General features: G+C 38.4%; 1 pseudogene; it reads left to right on the top strand.

Moving 5' to 3' along the window:
* The window catches only part of LOC122436379, a 31,480-nt pseudogene that overhangs the window by 4,238 nt on the left and 7,145 nt on the right, over positions 1–20,097 (top strand).

Consider the following 20,097-nt stretch of genomic DNA (forward strand, 5'->3'; position numbering starts at 1 on the left):
TATTCATACATAAGACTCTGAAGAAAAATATTTTGAGATGAAGTATGGAATAGTGTTCTTATTGGTTCACATTGGAAATCAGGGGATAGATTTTCTTATAGAAAATATTAACCCTCGATATTTCAGTATGAATTTGGGTGCAATAGAGAATTTTCTTTGTTTCATGTATTGAAATCTGATGTCAGATATTCCTGCATGAAAGGTGAATTTATCAATTTTATGTAGGAAAACATAAGTGCCGATTTTATATCATGAAGTATATAATACTCTGTAATTCATATGAAAATATGGACACAGGTATTTCTGCATGAAACATGAAATATTATATATCACTTTTTAACATCTGGATTCAGGTATTCTAGCATGAGATGTAAATATTTGTATATTTCACTTTTCAAAATATGTTTATATATATTCTGAAGGGAATGTCAAGTTTTTCATGATTCTCACTTGAGAATCTGTGTTGATTTTCCTTCATTAAATATGGAATCCTCTCTATGTAACATTTGAGAAAATTTCTATCAATTGTCCTATAAGAACGAATGAAATTTTCTATCTCATATATGAAAATATGCCCCGATGTGGTATGAAATTCTTTCTATTTCACCCACGAAAATTTGAATGAATGTTTTCCAACATGAAATATAGAATCCTGTATCTTTCAGATTTGAGGATAGATTTTTTTCAGTGAAATATACAATCTCAATATTTCACATATGAAAACTTGTGGACAGATTTTCACACATAAGGACTTTCTGCAAAGCTCAGTTGGTAAAACATCTGCCTGCAACTCTGGAGATCTGGGTTAAATTCTAGGTTAGGGACGTTCTCCTGGTGAAGGAAATGCAACCGGCTCCAGTATTCTTGCCTAGAAAATCTCACGGAGAGAGGAGACTGGCAGGCTAGAATTCATGAGATCATGAGAATCACACATGCCTTAGCATTCACTCTCTTTCTTTATTTTTCACACATGAAATAATTTTTTTCTGTGATTCAGAAATTGTAATCTGGATAGAAGCAAAAATCAAAACAATTGGAACCTAATTTGACTTAAAAGCATTTTCTGAATTTCTTTTTTTTAAATGAAGTATAATTGCTTTACAGAATTGTATTATTTTCTGTCAAACCTCAACATGAATCAACCATAGATGTACATATATTGATGCCCTTTTGAACCTCCCTCCCATCTCCTGCTCCATCATATCCCACCCCACTAGATTGATACAGACCCCCCTGGTTGAGTTTTCAGAACCATACAGCAAATCCCCACTGAGAATCTGTTTTACATATGATATTATAAACATATCAATGGTATCCTCTCTTATCACCCCAGTCTTGCCTTTCCCACATAGACCCAAATTCTGTTCTTTACATATGTGTCACTTTCTGGCTTACAGGGTCCTTGTTACCTCTTTTTAAATTTCATGTATACATTTGTATATACTCTGTTGGTGTTTCTCTTTCTGGCTTACCTCCCTCTACATAATATGCCTCAATTTCATCCACCTCATAGAGCAGACTCAAATGTTTTCTTTCATTTGTTTGTTTAAATAGCTGAGTATTCCACTGTGACTATGTACAACAGCATCGTTCTCCGTTCATCTTCTGATGGACATAAAAGTTACTTCCTCGTCTGAGCTATTATAAATATTTCTGCAATGAACATTGGAGTACATATGTCCATTTAAGTTCTCGTTTTCTTGGTGTGCATGCCCAGCAGTGGGATTGCTGGGTCGTGTGGCATTTCTATTTTTAGTTTTGTAAGGAATATCCACACGGTTCTCCAACGTGGCTGTGCTAGTTTGCATTCTGATCAGCAGTGTAAGAAGGTTCCCTTTTCTCCACACCTTCTGCTGCATTGAAGGTTTGTAGAAATTTTGATGGTAGTCACTCTGACCGGTATGAGATCATTTTAGTATTGATTTGCATATCTTTGATAATGAGTGACGTTAAGCAGCTTTTCATGTGTTTGCTCAATATCTGTATATCTCCTTTGGGGGAAAAAAAAAAAATCTCTGTTTAGTCCTTTGGCCCAGTTTTTTATTGGATTGCTTATTTTTCTGGTATTGAACTTCATGAGCTGTTTGCGTATTTTGGAGATTAATTCGTTGTCAGTTACTTTTTTTACTAGTATTTTCTCTCAATCTGAAAGCTGTCTTTTCACCTTGCTTATAGTTCCCTTCGTTGTGCAAAAGTTTTTAGTTTAATTTAGTTTTTTAGTTTAGGTTCCATATTTGTTTTTGTTTTTATTTCATTAGTCAGGGAGCTGGGTCATAGAGAAGTTTTCTGCCATTTTTGTCAGAGTACTTTCTGCCTATTTTGTCCTCTGAGAATTTTATAGTTTATAGACTTACATTTAGATCTTTAATCATTTTGAAGTTTGTTGTTGTATAGGGTGGTAGAAAGTGTTCTAGCATCTTTCTTTTACAGTGGTTGACCATTTTCCCCAGCATAAATTTTTAAACTGGTTGTTTGTCCATTGTATATTTCTGCCTCCTTTGTCAAAGATAAAGGGTCCATGGAGTGTGGATTTCTCCCTGGGTTTTCTAGTTTGTTCCATTGATCTGTATTTCTGTCTTTTTGCCAGTATCATGATTTTATTGATGTCTGTAGCTTTGTAAATATGGTCTAAAGTCAGGCAGGTTGATTCCTCCAGTTCCATTCTTCTTTCTCAAGATTGCTTTGGCTATTAGAGTTGTGTGTGTGTGTGTGTTTCCGTACACACTTGACATTTTATCTTCTAGTTCTGTGAAAAATAGCACTGGAAGTAAGTTTTGAACCTATTTTTCTGGGTAGTATACTCATTTTCACCATATTGATACTTCTGATGAGAGAATTTGGCATATTTTTCTGTCTCTTTGTATCATCTTTGATTCGTTCAGCAGTCTTTTAGATTTCTATATATACATATAGGTGTTTTGTTTCTTTAGGTACGTTTATTCCTAAGTACTTTGTTCTTTTCATAGTAATAGTGAAAACAATTGTTTTACCCCCTTTTAATTAATTAATTTATTTATTTTCTGTTTAATCATTGCTCGTGTATAGTGATGCAAGGCATTTTGTGTATTCATTTCATATCTTGCAACTTTACAATTGATTCTGTCTAGTACTTTTCTGATGGTTGTGTCTTTAGAGTTTTCTATGTTGAAGTCATGCCATCTGCAAACAGTGAGGGTTCTCCACCTTTTTTTCCAGCGTAGGTAACACATATGTATTTTTCTTCTGATTGCTGTTACCAGGAATTCCAAAGCTATAGTGCTGAATAGTAGTGGTGACATTGGGCATCCTTGTCTTGTTGCTGAACTTAGAGAAAACACTTTCAATTTTTCACCTTTGAGGAAAATGCTTCTGTGGGTTTTTCATATGTAGATTTATTTTATCCAGATATATTCCTTCTAAGCCTGCTTTCTGACAAACATTTATTATAAATGGGTATTGAACACATCAAAGGCTTTGTCTGAGTCTATTGAGAAAATCTTATGCTTATCTTTCAATTTGTTAATATGGTGTATCACATTGATTTGTCTGCAAATACTGAAGAACCCTTGGATACCTGGGATAAAGCCCACTTGGTCATGATGTGTGATCTTTTCAATATGTTGATGAATATGTTTGGTAGAATTTGTTTGAGGGGTTTTGCATCTATGTTCATCAATGACTTTGCCTATGGTTTTCTTTTCCTGTGACATTATAGCCTGGTTTTGGTATTAGAGTGATGTTGGTCTTACAGAATGAGTTTGGTCATTTGTCTTCTTCTGTAATTTTCTGAAAGCATTTGAGTAGGATACGCTTTTGCTCTCCTCTAAGTCTGTGGTAGAATTCACTTGTGAAGCCATCTGGTCTTGGACTTTCATTTCCTGGAGGATTTTTTTATGTGTTTTTTATTTCTATTCCTCTGAAGCATTTCCCTTGGACTGCAAAGAGATCCAACCAGTCCATCTAAAAGGAGATCAATCCTGGGTGTTCATTGGAGGGACTGATTTGAAGCTGAAAGTCCAATATTGTGCCCACCCGATGTGAAGAGCCGACTCATTGGAAAAGACCCTGATGCTGGGTAAGTTTGAGGGCAGGAGCAGTAGGGGACGATAGAGGATGAGGTGGTGGGATGGCATCACCTACTCGATGGATATCGGTTTGGGTGAACTCTGGGAGTTGGTGATGGATAGGGAGGCCTGGCGTGCTGTGGTTCATGTGTTCACAAAGAGTCAGACACAACTGAGCGACAGAACTGAACTGAACTGCAGCATTTGTTAGTATTTTCTATTTCTTTCTGGTTCAGTTTTTGAAGGTGATGCTTTTGTAAAAATGCATCCATTCCTTTCACCTTTTGCATTTTATTGGCATATACTTTCACATAGCTGCTCCTTATAATCTTTCATATTTCTGTGCTGTCTGTTGTGCTTTCTTCATTTTCATTTCTAATTTTATTGATTTAATTTTTCTCCCATTCCTTCTTGATGAATCTGCCTAATGACTGATATATTTTACTTATCTTCTGAGAGAACAAGCTTTTAGTTGTATTGAAATTTGCTATAGTCTCCTTAGTTTCTTTTTCACTTATTTCTGCTCTAATTTTTGACTTTCTTCCTATCCAGTATTTTTTTTCTCTTTTTTTTTCCAACTGTATTTAGATGTAAAGGTAGTTTTTTTTGTTTTGTTTTGTTTTGTTTGTTTGATGCTTCCCTTGTCCCTAGGTGTAGCTTTGCACTGCTATGATCCTCCCTCTTAGCATGGCTTTACTGAATCCCATAGATTTTGGGTTGTAGTGTTTTCATTTTCCTTTATTCATATGCACATGTTTACTTCCTTTATGATTTCCTTGCCCTAGAGTATGGCAGGAAGAGTCACAATGAAGTAAGACATATTTAGAGGCAGGAACTTATTCAGCATAATTGCTAGAGTTGGAAAAATGAGAGAAATGTCCTAGTACAAAGATGACAGTTCTAATTTAGTGCTAACTTCCTTCTGTATAGTTCAATTCAGTTCAGTCTCTCAGTCGTGTTTGACTATTTGTGACCCCAAGAACCACAGCACACCAGGCCTCCCTGTACATCACCAACTCCCACTTCCCACCCAAACCCATGTCCCTATATATATATGTATGTATATGTATATGTGTGTATATATACATATGTATATAATGTTTGGTCGTTATTTGAAATTCTGAGTATTTCATAATCAAAAATCACTATTAAGATTTTCTGACATAAATACATAATTTTCTGGAAACATATTTTGCTAATAAAATATAAAAAGTCTCCATGTCTTATAGAAATCTGTAAACTGATTTTCAGATGAAATATGAAAATTTTCATGTATCATATATGGAAGTCATGGCCCAGATATTACTGCAAAAATATGGAAAATTTCCTTATATTTCATATACGAAAATTCCCATATGAAATATGGAATTCTCTACATTTCACATTTGAAATCTGGCCACACATCACCACATGAAATATAACATGTTCTCTGTATAACAACAATAAATCTCTCCTGAAGTTTTCCTACATGAAGGACTGAAATTTATGTACCTCACATATGAAAATCTGTCTGCACATGAAATCTGGGATTCTGTATACTTCAGACACCAGAATCTGTGCAGCAATATTACTACATAAAATATTTAATTCTGCAATATTTCACATCTGAAAAATCATGGTGACAATTTTACTCAATTAAATATCAAACTCTGTATATGTTACATATGAAAATCCCGATGCTGATTTTAGTCCATGATACATTGAATTTTTTGGTATTTCACTTTACAAGAATCTGGATGCTATTATCCTATCCAAAATGTGGAATTCTCTATACATCATATATGAATATCTGGGTGGTGATTTTCTTAGATGAAATATGGAATTACCTATATTTCACATATGAAAACCTTGGCATTGGTTTTCTTAAGGTACAGAGAATCATTATGGAATTGGAATCATTTCTACTCTACAAATGAAAATCTGGTCACCACTCTTTCTTCAAGAAATATGGAATTCCTTGTATTTCTCAAACATATATCAAGGGAACAAATTTCCACCATGAAATTCAGAATTTTCTGTATTTCCTGTATCAAAATCTCGGTCCTAATCCTCTTTCATGGAAGTTGCTGCTGCTACTGCTGCTGCTGCTGCTGCGTCGCTTCAGTTGTGCCCAACCTTGTGCGACCGAATAGAGGGCAGCCCACCAGGCTTCACCGTCCCTGGGTTTCTCCAGGCCAGAACACTGGATTCGGTTGCCATTTCCTTCTCCAATACATGAACGTGAAAGATGAAAGTGAAGTCACTCAGTCATGTCTGACTCTTCCTGACCCCATGGACTGCAACTGTCCAGGCCTCCATCTATGGGATTTTCCAAGCAAGACTACTGGAGTGGGCTGCCATTGTCTTCGCTGCATGGAAGTAGAGATTCTCTGTATTTCCCATTTGAAGATCAGAATGGGTATTTTCCTGTAAGAAATATGGAAATCTATTATATTTCATAAGAACCATTGGTTCTGCAGTTACTGGAACACCTGCCTCCCCTACCTGCACTTTGGCACTGCTGTTCATGAAAATAGTTTCCGCACAGGGCAAGTTTTGTGTTGAGCAGAAATTGGGAGCTGATTCACTGCTGCCAGAGTGTCCCAAATTCCAAGGGGCATGCCCCTGAGGAAATGCCTTTAGACTCCATTTGATTGGTTCCTGTTGTGTTCTGAGGGGTGAGGGGTGCAGCAGGCGAGGAGGGCACCTTCTTCAGGATGGAGGCAGTGGAAGAATGCACAGTTCTGCAGGAAGGAGATGTGGAGGGGATCGGGCAAGACCTCCACTCCCCGGTGGAAGACATCATGGAGGAGGTGGAGGTGCTGGTGGTGGAGGAGGAGCAGGAGCTGCTGTCCTCATAAGAGCAGGAGGAGAACCCAGAGGAGCAGGACCAGGGACACCCAAGGCTGGTAGTCCCCAATGATTGGCCCCCACTGCCCCCACATTGGACTCCGGAGGCATTGGCTGTCCTGCAGGTAGAACTGAGCTGTGCAAATGAAAAATACCGCCAGGCCTACTTTCGCCTCAGGTGAAAAGAACATCAGAGGAGAAAGTGTCACTTGTCTCGGAGAAGTGCCATCATCCAGGGCATTCCTAGCTTCTGGGACAAAGTCTTATCCGTACTACTGCTTCTTAGGTCGGTTGTTTAGGAAAAAATAAAGAACGGGAGCAGGTTGATGTTTGTGGATGAGGGCACAGGCAAGGCGAGGGGGCCGAGGTAAGTAGGGGATGGAAGGAGGGGCGAGTTCCAAAGGAACAGCACCAGCAGCTCCTGGGCATGGCTCCATTTGTGTGCGTCTGAGCAATGACTCTGGGTGACTCCTTTTGGCCTTCATCTGAACAAAAGCCCGCCCTCAGGCTGGAACTCTATGTGACCAGAGACGGTATGCCAGAACAGCATTCTCAAAGATTTATTATTGTAATTCTGGATTATCTGGGAAAGCAGCAGAGACTTTGGGAGTCCCATAACCCATCTTGGTCAGTCAGAATCCCTGTAGTTGTCCCCACTAGTTCAGTGTAAAAGCAGGATGTTGTTCACTCACCTAGGTGGATCTGGAAGGGGCAGCTGCTTTCATCCCTAGTTAGGCCCAAACCACTCTAGACATATCCATATGCCCTTAGTGAAGACAGGGAGCAGGTCAGAGTCCCAGGGATCTCTTTCTAAACACACAAGCACACACATAAACACACATAGCAACACACAGAAGACACTTGCCTACAGTAGACATGCCACAGTGACTGCAGATCCTGATATTTTAAGCAGTGACATGACACTACCCTGCACACACAGATGAGGCAGAGATCAGAAGTCATAAGAAACCAACCTTCCCTTGGTGGATGCAGAGAGCGGATCCAGTGGACCTCGGGGGACCCAGAGCCATGAGCAATTAGATGATATAGCAGGGGCTGGGATGTCAGTGGGATAGCCAGGGAAGCAGGAATGCCCACATCCCTTGAAGATGCCTGTTACAGTGTACTTGTTCTTGTCCTTGAACTGGCTCATTGACTAAAGAATATTATGAACCACCCCCAAATGTGTCTCATGATCAGTGACCAAGATAAAGACTTGCTTATGTATATGATTGATTTGGAGGTAAGTGAAGGAGGCTGAGGACAATCAGATGGGAGAAATGGGCAGGGAAGGTTGGGGTGTGGGGTTGTGAGTGTCACATATCATATTATCTGTGCATGTGCAGTGTGAGTGTTTGGAGAAGGGAAGTGGAAGGTGTTGATGCCTGCCTGGCAGGCAAGCTGAGGACCCTAGAAACTTTCCTTTTCCTTCCTCCTGGCCCTGGCAGGTGCAGAAACTAGGCCATCCTCGGTCCAACTGAAAGCTGACATTTTCCTTTCCTGACAACCCTTACTTCTGGAATACAGTCATTGTGAAGGAGTACTATCATGACATCACTGCTATGACGTGGCTCCTAGCCACTGTGGCTGGGTGGTGGAGGGAGTGGATGCTCCTCCTGTGTGATCCTTCCCTATCACCTTTACCTTGCTCCAGAGTAAAGGGCATATCTTTCCACTGCAGTCCACTGGTTCTGGAATTATGGATTGGGAGCTCCAACCCTCAGTCTGTACACCAGAAGCCTTAGCTTCGTCAACTGGTTGTCAAACCACAACTGCCCAGGATTGATCAGGATTGCAGAGGTGTTGTCACTCTGGGCCTAACCCAGAATTGGAGATGGATGTTGGAGTTCTTGGCTACACGTGGGTGGGTTTGGGGCCTCATCAGGCATGTTCTGACCTTGCTTATGTTGCCAGCAGATCATCTCCGAAGACCCGTGGGTCGATCCCCTGCAGTACTACCTTGGAGGAAGGTTCTGCCACGTTAGGTACTACAGGAACACAGGTTTTGAGGGGAACAGGAGCTGGGCCCTGAAGTCACAGCTGTGTAAGATCTGGGGCACTCTCCTTTCCCAAATGGGGAAGCTAAGCTCATGCAGGATGGCTGCAGAGCCTGGATTCATATCACCAAGTTAGATGATAGCATGCTGAGTTGGGGATCTTGGAGACTTCATGTGTCCAAATCTCACTCAAAGCAGCTGTAGTTATAGCATGAGAGTCTTAAGGTAATACTGATGCAGACAGAGTGAATTAATAAGCATCTTTGTCAGAATCAGGATTCCCTGGGTTCTGCCAACCTATGGCCTCTTGCTGCTCATTGTGTTTGAGATTACCTTGGTCCTTCTCTTCTGCCCCTTCTCTGGGGAAAGCCTACTAGTCAGAAGGGGTTCATCACTGGTGTGGCATTATTATTATTTTTTGTAGATTATTTTAATTGGAGGCTAACTACTTTACAATAATTATAGTGATTTCTGCCATGCATTCACGTGAATCAGCCATGGGTGTATATGTGTTCCCATCCTGAAACCCTTCACACCTCCCTCCCCAACCCATCCCTCAGGGTTGTCACAGTGCACCAGCCCTGAGCGCCCTGTCTCATGCATCAAACCTGGACTTGTGACCAGTTTCACATACGCTGATATACATGCTTCAGTGCTATCCTCTCAAATCGTCCTGCCCTCACCTTCTTCAACAGAGTCCAAAAGTCTGTTTTTTACATCTGTGTCTCTTTTGTAGCCTCGCATGTAGATTCATTATTACCATCTTCCTAAATCCCATATATATATGTGTGTGTGTGTGTTTTTATAAAGTATTGGTGTTTTTTCTTTCTCACTTATGTCACTGATTTTAATAGGCTCCAGTTTCGTTCACCTCATTTGCCCTGATTCAAATGCATTATTTTTAATAGCTGGGTAATGTTCCTTTGTGTACATATACCACAGCTTTCTTATCAATTCCTCTATCGATGAGCAACTAGGTTTCTACCATGTCCTAGCTATTGTAAACAGTGCTGTGTTGAACTGTTACTCATGTGTCTTTCAATTCTGGTTTCCTCGCTGTTTATTCCCAGCAGTGGGAATGCTGGTTTATGTGGTGATTCTGTTTCCTGATATTTAAGGAATCTCCACACCATACTCCATAGTGGTTGTGCTAGTTGGTGTTTCCCCTCATAGTGCAAGGGGGTTTCCTTTTCTCTGCATTTATTGTTTGTAGACTTTTTGAGAGCAGCCATTCTGACTGCCATGAGATGGTACCTCATTGTGATTTTGATTTGCATTTCTCTGACAATGAGTGATGTTGAGCATCTTATCATGTATTTGTTAGCCATCTGTATGTCTTCTTTGGAGAAATGTATATTTAGTTCTTTGGTCCATTTTTTGATTGGGTCATTTATTTTTCTAGAATTGAACTGCATGAGCTGCTTCTATAATTTTGAGATTCTTTGTCAGCTTCTTCATTTGCTATTATTTTATCCCACTCTGAGGGCTCTCTTTGCATGTTGCTTAGAGTTTCTTTCATTGTGCCAAAGCTTTTAAGTTCAATTAGGTCCCATTTTTTTATTTTTGCTTTTATTTCCAGTACTTTGTGGAGTGGGTCATAGATGATCCTGCTGTGCTTTATGTCAGAGAGTGTTCTGTCTATGTTTTCCTCTAGGAGATTTTTAGTTTCTTGTCTTACATTTGTATCTTCATTCCATTTTTGTGTATGGTGTTAGATATCGTTCAAGTTTCTTTCTTCTGCAAGTGGTTGACCAGTTTTCCCATCACCACTTGTTAAAGAGATTGTCTTTTCTGCATTGTATACTCTTGCCTATTTTGTCAAAGATAAGGTTTCCAAAGGAGTGTGAATTTATCTCCAGGTTTTCTACTTTGTTCCACTCGTCTATATTTCTGTCTTTGTGCCATTACCATACTATCTTGATGACTGTAACTTTGTGGTATAGTCTGAAATCAGGCAGGTTGATTCCTCTAGTTCCATTCCTCTTTCTCAACATTGCTTTGGCTATTTGAGGGCTTTTGTATGTGCATGCAAATTGTGAACTTATTTGTTCCAGTTCTCTGAAAAACACTGGTGGTGGCCTGACAGGGATTGCAAAGAATTCATAGATTGCTTTGGGTAGTATACTTTTCACTATACTGACACTTCTGATCCATGACCATGGTATATCTCTCCATCTACTTGTGTCCTCTTTCATTTCTTTCATCAGTGTTTTATAGTTTTCTACATATAATTTTGTTGTTGTTTCTTTAGGTAGAAATACTCTAAACTATTTTATTCTTTTTTTTTTCCAATGGTGAATGTAATTGTTTCATTAAATTGTCTGTATTCTCATTGTGAGTGTACAGGAATGCAACGGATTTCTGTGTGTCAATTTTATATCCTTCAAGTTTAGTATGTTCATTGAGTGTCTCTAGTAATTTTCTGGTGATGTCTTTAGGGTTTTCTGTGTAGACTTTCGTCTCTTCTACAAACAATGAATTTTTCTTCTTCTTATCCAATCTGGATTACATTTATATATTTTCATTTTCTTTTCTCTGATTGTTGTGGCTAAAACTTCCAAAACTATATTTAATAGCAGTGGTGAGAGTGGGCACTTTTGTCTTTTTCCTGGCTGTAGAGGAAATGCTTTCAATTTTCCACCATTGAGGATAATGTTTGCTGTGAGTTGATCATATATGGCTTTTACTATGTTCAAGTGTGTGTCTTCTGTGCCTGCTTTCTGGAAGTTTTGTATCATAAACACATGTTGAATTTTTGTCATAGGCTCCCTCTGCATTTATTGAGAAAATCATTTTTTTTCTTCAATGTGTTAATGTGGTGTATCCCATTGACTGATTTGTGACTGTTGAAGAATCCTTGCATTATTGGAACAAAACCCACTTTGTTAAGATGTATGATCTTTTTACTGTTTTGTTGCATTTGGTTTGCTAGAATTTTATTGAGGATTTTTGCATCTGTGTTCATTAGTGTTATTGGACAGTAGTTTCTTTTTGTGGCATCTTTGTCTGGTTTGGGTATTAGGGTATACCATTGAATTTTTGTGCTGATGTTGGGGTCTTCTCTGAATGTCCACATTCACCACGAAGCCTTTCACCACCACTGCACAGCCAAAGCTGGGAGAAGCTTCAGGCTGGCTCAAGATAATACAGAATGTCTGGAGAAAGAAATGGAAAGGGGTACCAAAAAGGCAGAATGTAGTACCTAGTGATTCCATCTCCCACATAGCTGAGCACAGGCATTTTCAACTACTGAAACATCTGTTCCCTGTTTGTGTTGTGTCCCTGTGTCCTGATTGTGTTTGTTTCCATGCATGTGCTTGTGTTGCCCGTGTGTGTGTGTTTGTCTACTTCTGACCTATTATAGGTGCTGACACAAAGGCAGTGGGACCTGAGATTTGGAACAACCAGAAGCGGAGGTGCAACACATCCACAGACAGCAGGAGACTGGTCAATATATTTCAACAGTGCCCTTGTCCACGACTGGAAATTGGACAGAATGGCTGATGATAACTCAGGATAGTGGTTCCACAAACCTGGAATGACTTTAAAACACATAAACAAGCTCAAAAATAACTGCTGTGTTGTTGTGTGTTTTTGTACTGGGAAGAATGTGTGGAGGACTTGAGGAGTTGCCCAGACCAAATCAAGTGTTGTGGGGCTTTTAAGCCACAACCTGTGGACACCCTAAAGGGCCTACTGTGAGCTGAACACAAGATCTTTCAGAAGCGGAAGCTCCATCTGGATAAGGAAGCTCCGTCATCTAGGGAATCCGTAGCTTCTGGGTCAAAGTTGTATCCCTTGGGTGGTGCTTGTGGAATTCACGTTATCTGGGCTATTATGAAAGCAGCTTACAGATCTGGCAGCTTGTGTAGAAAATGTGTGTATTGGATTACAGCTATTCGGTAGCCTCCTGCAAATCTTTTCCTGAGACTATGTGTGATTCTTGCTGTTCTAATTGGCACAAATTTACATTTGGTGTTTAGGTGCAGCAGATCTACTCATAATTATCATTAGCACCAGAGACTCATCAGAGGAAAGGATTTTCTGCCACACTGGTCTTCTCCAAAAAGCTGAATGAAATTTGGGTTGAATTGGGATTTGTATACGCCCATGCTAGTTGTAGCTAGGAGTGTTTGTTTTCAGGCAATTAGCTATGCTTTAGGAGGCTGAGATTGAGTTTAGGGCCGTCGTGTTAGGCACAAAATCTCCTCGTGTTAGTGCACAGCCTTGGGGCTTTTTGGGCCTTCAACCTGTCTGTGTTGAAGGAAGGTGACTAGTTACTAGTAGCAAATTGAACTCTGACACTGCTAGGCTACCCTTTAGGCTACCTTTCTTCTCCCAACCCTTTTACTTCTAGCATCTAGAGACTCCTTGACCTAACGCGGTTTCTGAATCACGCTCAGATGTCAGCCAAGTGACCAAGATGAAGACATGCTTAGCTACATGTCCAACTTGAACGGCAGGCTTGGGACTGATATTGTGCAGCAGAGGTGACCACAGAGGAGAGGGAAAATGATTTAACCTGGGCAATCAGAAAGGACAGCTCTCCTGTAGAGAGATTTTGTACCCCCTCTTCCTGGTGAGTAGAGTAATTCAGGCTTCACAATCAATACTGTATGATCAAATCTGTGACCTTGGCATTATTAATCAAGGGAGGTAAACAGCCACCTGAATTCACCTAACCTAACTTTACATTTTCTGATTACTCTGTGGGCTCATACCTTCCTTTGAAATGTCTCTTTGTGCATTCAGTCCACATGGTGCAGTTTATTTATTTTAATTTTAAGTAATTTATTTTTTATTGAAGGATTATTGCTTTACACAGTTTTGCTGTTTTCAATCAAATATAAACATCAATCAGACATATATATTCATATAGCCCTTCCCTTTTGAACCTCCCTCCCTTCTCCTTTCTCAACCCACCCCTCTAGGTTGATACAGAGCCCCTGTTTGAGTTTCCTGAGCCATAGAACACATTCCCAAGTTCCTGCCTCTCCAACTTCCCTGGCAGCTTTGCAATTTCAAAGTTAAGTTAGTAGCTTAGGAGAGCAAATGTGGGTCACTAGGTCAGTGTCAAGAGATCCACAAAGAGAGAAAAGACCATAGGTTAGAGTGCGGATGAAGGAACTAAATAGAACAAATCAAAGTACATTTCTAGTCTACTTGGTGTTTTCCTTCTACAGGGAGATAAAACTTTGGAGGAAAGGCTAAGAGTTGCAAAGGGAAAAGTATCCAGTTATGAAGAGCAGGGACACCTCACTCTGGAGGTTTTAGGTCCCAAGGCAGTGCTGGACCTGTGATGAGGGAAGGAGATTGATATAGAAGGATCATAAGAGGTGCGGGCAGAGAAGGAGATGCTCCAAGTCAGCTGAGCCCAAAACCCCTTGACATGTGTGTGCACCTCTTGGAAGGAAAACCCAGGGAATGGAGTTATGCCAAAATGATTAATACTGTGAACCTGCCCAAGGTGATAGTCGAATATAGAACACAAAGTGCACAACATTCAGCTACTCACCCTCCACAGCTGAACCTAATTTGGGCAGACGCAAGTCCTCAAGTTCAGTCTCAGAGGCAAACCCTAGTGGCCAACCTACATGGAAAGGTAGAAATAAAACCACACTTGAAAGCCAGGGGAAGCAGCTAAGGGGAAGCAAATACAAACTTCCCACAATCTGTACAAGCTGCAGTTTAAATCCACGTGATCAACTAGTCAGACCGTGTCTATGGAATATATAAAAAGTAATTGATACCTCCCACAAAGGAAAATATACTGGTTCTGATAGCTGTGGACAATTAAGTCAAGAACACATAGGAGTAGGTCCAGATTAGAATCTGAGCTATCTCCATAGCAGGTGCAGTGATCAGCAGTGTATTGGAGAACATCCTAGGGAGGGTAGGTGGACTGCGATTCCCAGTGAGGGAAAGGACTCTTGACAGCATTCACTCAAGATAAATATATATCTTTCTCATATTATGACTTGTTCTATACATTCTTTTGGATTTTTTTCCCTTTCTTTCTTCTTTACCTCTGTTTTAGTTGCTGTTTTCTTTGTCAATATGAAATCTAATTAAGTTTTGAGTTTTCTTTTGTTGTCTTTGTTGTTGTTATATATTTCTTCCTCAATGTTGAGCTTTTGCAGTACTGTGGAGTTTGCTTTTTGCCTGTCTCTCTCTGTTTTTAATTTTTTAGCCTATTATTTTTTCTGCATTTATTCTTTTGCTTCTTTTTCCTACTGTTCTTTTCCCCTTGCAGTTAGCCCTTCAAATGTATAAATCTTCCTTATCTGCCTCTATTTAACTTTACAAAACTATTCTTTCTTTCCTTCCTTTCTTCTCAACATATTTGTTAGTTTCACTTTCATTGCTTTATTCCTGAACTGGCTCCACGCTTTAGATTTGTTTCCAGTCTGTGCTGTTTTTTTCTGTTTTTGTTCCTGTACCTATATTTTTTTTATTTCTTTGGTTACCTGGGTCAATCTATTGTACTTTATTATTGGTTGGACAGTTTTGATTTTGCTTAAGGGTGTATATGTATATGTGTATATTCAGTCACAACTTTTATGGTTACTATAAACCTCTTCCTCTTTGCAGTTCTGTGGTGTTTTCCTCTTTTCTCTCATCCTTCTCTTATTGTTTTATTTCTTTTTTCTCTTGTAATTTTTAAAACCTGTTATATGCTTTACATATATTCATTCCTTGGGCTCTCCTACCACCTTTCCACTTCCAATTAATCTTTAATGTATACAAAATTTCTTTGCCTAACTCTATTTAGTTTTTCCATATATATATGTATATATATATAGATATATAGATATATAGATAGACAGATAGATAGATAGATAGATATAGATATAGATAGATATAGAAAAGGAAGCAAAGAAATTATATATATATGTGTGTAATTTCTTTGCTTCCTTTTCTTTCCTCTTAACTTGTCGGATACTTTATTTCATTATTCTTTTCCACACTTAGCATCTTGCTTTATTTTTGTTGCCCAGCTTGTGCTTTGATTAGTTTTCTTTTTAACTGTTTAATATAATTTGCAATTCACTCTGTTTGCCAGGTCAATCTACTCCATTTTATTTTTGTTGAACTGCTTTGATTTTCCTTATAGGTATATAAGTAAATGTGTATATCCCATAATTTTAATTTGTATGTCTGATCTTGTAACTGACATTTGTCTGGGATTCATCTTTGGTTTGTCATTTTTGGACACATTTTTTATCTCACTTAATGGCATAACAAACCAATTGTGGAATCTTTATTTCTTACCAGAGATCAAGACCTGAGCCACTGTAATGGGAGCACTAATTCCAAGATCTTAGACTGCCAGATAATTAACCTTAGGGAGTCTCAAATAGAGAGAACTCTCACAAACTAAACCATTTGAATACAAAACCCAGCATTACCCAGGAGCACCCTGTGTAGTATGCCTAATGTAAACATCAATCGAAACAAAAATAGAAAGCCAATCATCAGCAGACAGGATTACTAACTCACTCAGCCTAGCCCTTAAGAGGAAAAATAAACAGACAAACAAAAACTCAGCCCAATCTTCACCCTATGTGAAGCTCACAGAATGCACTAAATCAACCTTAGGAGGGTGGAAACCAAATGGAAGAAAGAATTAAGACTTAAAGTTTGGGAAAAGGAGAGCTCAAAATTAATAAGAGAAATAATGGAAAGACAGATAAATAGTACACAAATGAAGGGGAAAAAAATAACTAGAAGCACAGGAGTTCACATAAATGATGAGAAAATAGTCAAACTATCCAGAAAAAAATTAAGAAAAATGAGAGTAAAAATAATCAAAAACCTTGAAAACAAAATGGAGAACATGCAAGGATCAATTAACAAAAACAAAAAAGAATCAGAGAATAAACATACAGAAATAAAAGCACAATTACTGAAATTAATAATACTCTAGAAGGAACCAACAGCAGAGTATCTGAAGGAAAAGAAGTAATCAGTGCACTGGAATGTAAAATAGTGGAATTATCCTCTGATGAGCAGAATAAAGGAAAAAAAATAAAAACAAGTAAGGTTAATCTCAATGGCTTCTATGACAATAACAAATCTGCCAACATTGGACTTATACAGTTCCCAGAAGAACAAAAGGGAAAGAAAGTGTATGAGGATATTTTTGAACAGAGTATAGTTGGAAATTTCCCCAACGCAGAAAAGGAAATAGCCAATTCCAACCAAGAAGCACAAAGAGCCCCACACAGGGTAGACCCAAGGAGAAACATGGCAAGACAGATACTAATCAAATTACCAAAACTAAACATATAGAAAGCAAATTAAAAGCAGCGAAGGAGAAGCAACGAGTTACATACCAGCAAACCCCATACAATTAACAGATGCACTTTAAGCAGAAACTCTTCAGGACAGAAGGGAATGGCAGGACATATTTAAAGTATTGAATCCACAACCAAGATATTGTACACCACAAGGGTCTCATTCAAATCTTATGGAGAAATAAAAGCTTTTCAGACAAGCAAAATTTAAGATAATTCAGTACCACTAAAGCAGCTTTACAAAAACGTTAAAGGGACTTATATAGTCAAGAAATACAAGAGAAGGGGAAAAGATCTACAAAATCAGCCCCAAACAATTAAGACAATATCAATAACAACATATATATCAATAATTGTTTTAAATGTAAATAGATTAGATACTCCAACCAAAAGACCCAGACTGGCTGAATGGACACAAAAACTAGACCCATAAATATGCTCTCTGCAAGAAACCCACTTCTGACCTAAAGACACAAATGGACTGAAAGTGAGAGGATGTAAAAATGTATTCCTTATAAATGGGTAGCCAAAGAACACTGGAATAGCAATCCTCATATTAGACACAGTAGAACTTAAAATAAAGGAGATTACAGGAGAGAAGGAAGGACATGGCATGATGGTCAAGGCATCTACCTAGGAGGAAGACACAAGAAATATAAAAATGTATGCACCCCACATAGGAGCACCTCAATGCATAAGACAAACCACAACAGATGAAAAAGGAGAAATTGACAGTAACACAATAATACTAGGAGACTTTAATACCCCACTCACAGCAATGAACAGATTATCAAGAAAGAAAGAAAGGAAGAAAGGAAATTGATTCATAAACACAAGTATTAAAAGATAAAGAAGATGGCATAGATCTTTTTGCTATCTTCAGGACATTGCATCCAAATAAAGAAAATTATACCTTCTTTACAAGGAATATCCTCAAGGGTAGGTCATATCTTGGGTCACAAATCAAACGACAGTAAGTTTAAAAAATTTAAATCATATGAAGCATCTTCTCCTAACACTATGCTATGAGACTAGATAAGAATTACAAGAAAAAACAAAAGAAGAAAGAAGCACCAACCCATGGAGACCAAACAAACAAAATGTTTCCAAATAATCAACAGGTTACTGAAAAAATCTAAAGGGAAATTAAAAAAAAATTATAGAAACAACCGACAATGAAAACACAAGTCAAAACCTATGGGATTCAGAAAAGCAGTTCTAAGATTGTAGTTTGTACCAAAATAATCCTACTTCCATTAACAAGAAAAAACATTGATTAGACAATCTAACTACACCTACAACCAATGGGGGTGGGGGGGAATGGAAAAAAATAATAGAAAGAAAGATATTATTAAGATCTTAACAAATAAATGAAAAAAATAAATGAAAGAAACAACAGTAAAGATTAATAAAACTGAAAGTTGGTTCTTTGTGAAGATAAAAATTGTTAACAAGACTTCAGTGGACTCATCAAAAAAAGAAAGAAAGAAAAATCAAATAAACAAAACTAGAAATGAAAAAGGGGAGATTACAACAGAGAATGCAGAAATACAAAGGATTATAAGAGACTATTATAAATATCTCTATGGCTGTAAATTGGATAACCTGGAAGAAATGAATATATTCTTAAAGAAGTTCAAACATCCAAGGCTGAACCAGGAAGAAATAGAAATTGTGATGAAACCAATTTAAAGCACTCAAGTTGAAGGTGTGATCAAGAATCTCCCCCCCACCCCCCCCCCAAAAAAATTCCAGGACCAGATGGCTTCATGAGAATTCTATCAAACATTTAGAGATGAGTTAATGCCTATCCTTGTAAAACTATTTCAAAATATTGCAGGGGAAGGACCACTTCCAAACTCATTCTACAAGGCCAACATCACCCTGATACCAACCAGAGAAGGACAACACAAAAGAAGTAAACTACAGGCCAAACCACTGATAAACATAGCTGCAACAATCCTCAACAAAATTTTGGCAAACAGAAATCAACAACACATCAAAAAGCACATACACCATGACCAAGTTGGATTTATACAAGAAATGCAAGGATTCTTCACTACAAGAAAATCAATCAATGTGATACCCTTCATTAAGAAGCTGAAAGCCACACAATCACCTCAATAGATTCAGAAAAAGCCTTTGACAAAATTCAGCACCTATTTATGATTTAAACTCTTCCAAAAATGGGTATAGAATGAACCTACCTCAACTTGGTAAAGTACAAATATGATAAGCCTACCACAAGTGTTATTTTCAGTGGTGAAAAATTGAAAGCTTTTCCCCTAAGATCAGGAAGAAGGCAAGGGTGTCCACTTTTACCAATATTATTCAGTGTAGTTCTGGAAGTCCTAGCTACAGCAATCTGAGATAGAAAAGAAATGAACAAAATCCAGATGGTTAAAGGAGAAATAAATCTCTCACTGTTTCCTCTCACTGTTTCTAGGATACGATACATAGAAAACCCTAAAGACAGTATCAGGAAATTCCTAGAGCTAGTCAGTCAATTTGAAAAAGTTGCAGGATACAAAATCAGTACAGCAAAATCCCTTGCATTTATATATACTAGCAATGTCAATTCAGAAAGAGAAATTAAGGCATCAATCCCATTATCATTGCAGTAAAAAGAATTAAATATATAGGAATAAACTCACCCAAGGAGACAAAAGAATGCTACACAGGAAACCATATGACATGCATGAAAGAAATGGCTTCCCTGGTGGCTCAGTTGGTAAAGAGTCTGCCTGCAAGGCGGGAGATCTGTGTTGGATTCCTAGATTGGGAAGATCCCCTGGAGAAGGGAATGGCAACCCACTCCAGTATTCTTGCCTGGAGAATACCTGGATTGAAGAGCCTGGTGGGCTACAATCCATGGGGTCACAAAGAATCAGACATGACTAGTGGCTTTAATAAAAGAAATCAAAGGACACA

Source organism: Cervus canadensis, chromosome Y, assembly GCF_019320065.1.
Source record: "Cervus canadensis isolate Bull #8, Minnesota chromosome Y, ASM1932006v1, whole genome shotgun sequence".
Lineage (NCBI taxonomy): Eukaryota > Metazoa > Chordata > Mammalia > Artiodactyla > Cervidae > Cervus > Cervus canadensis.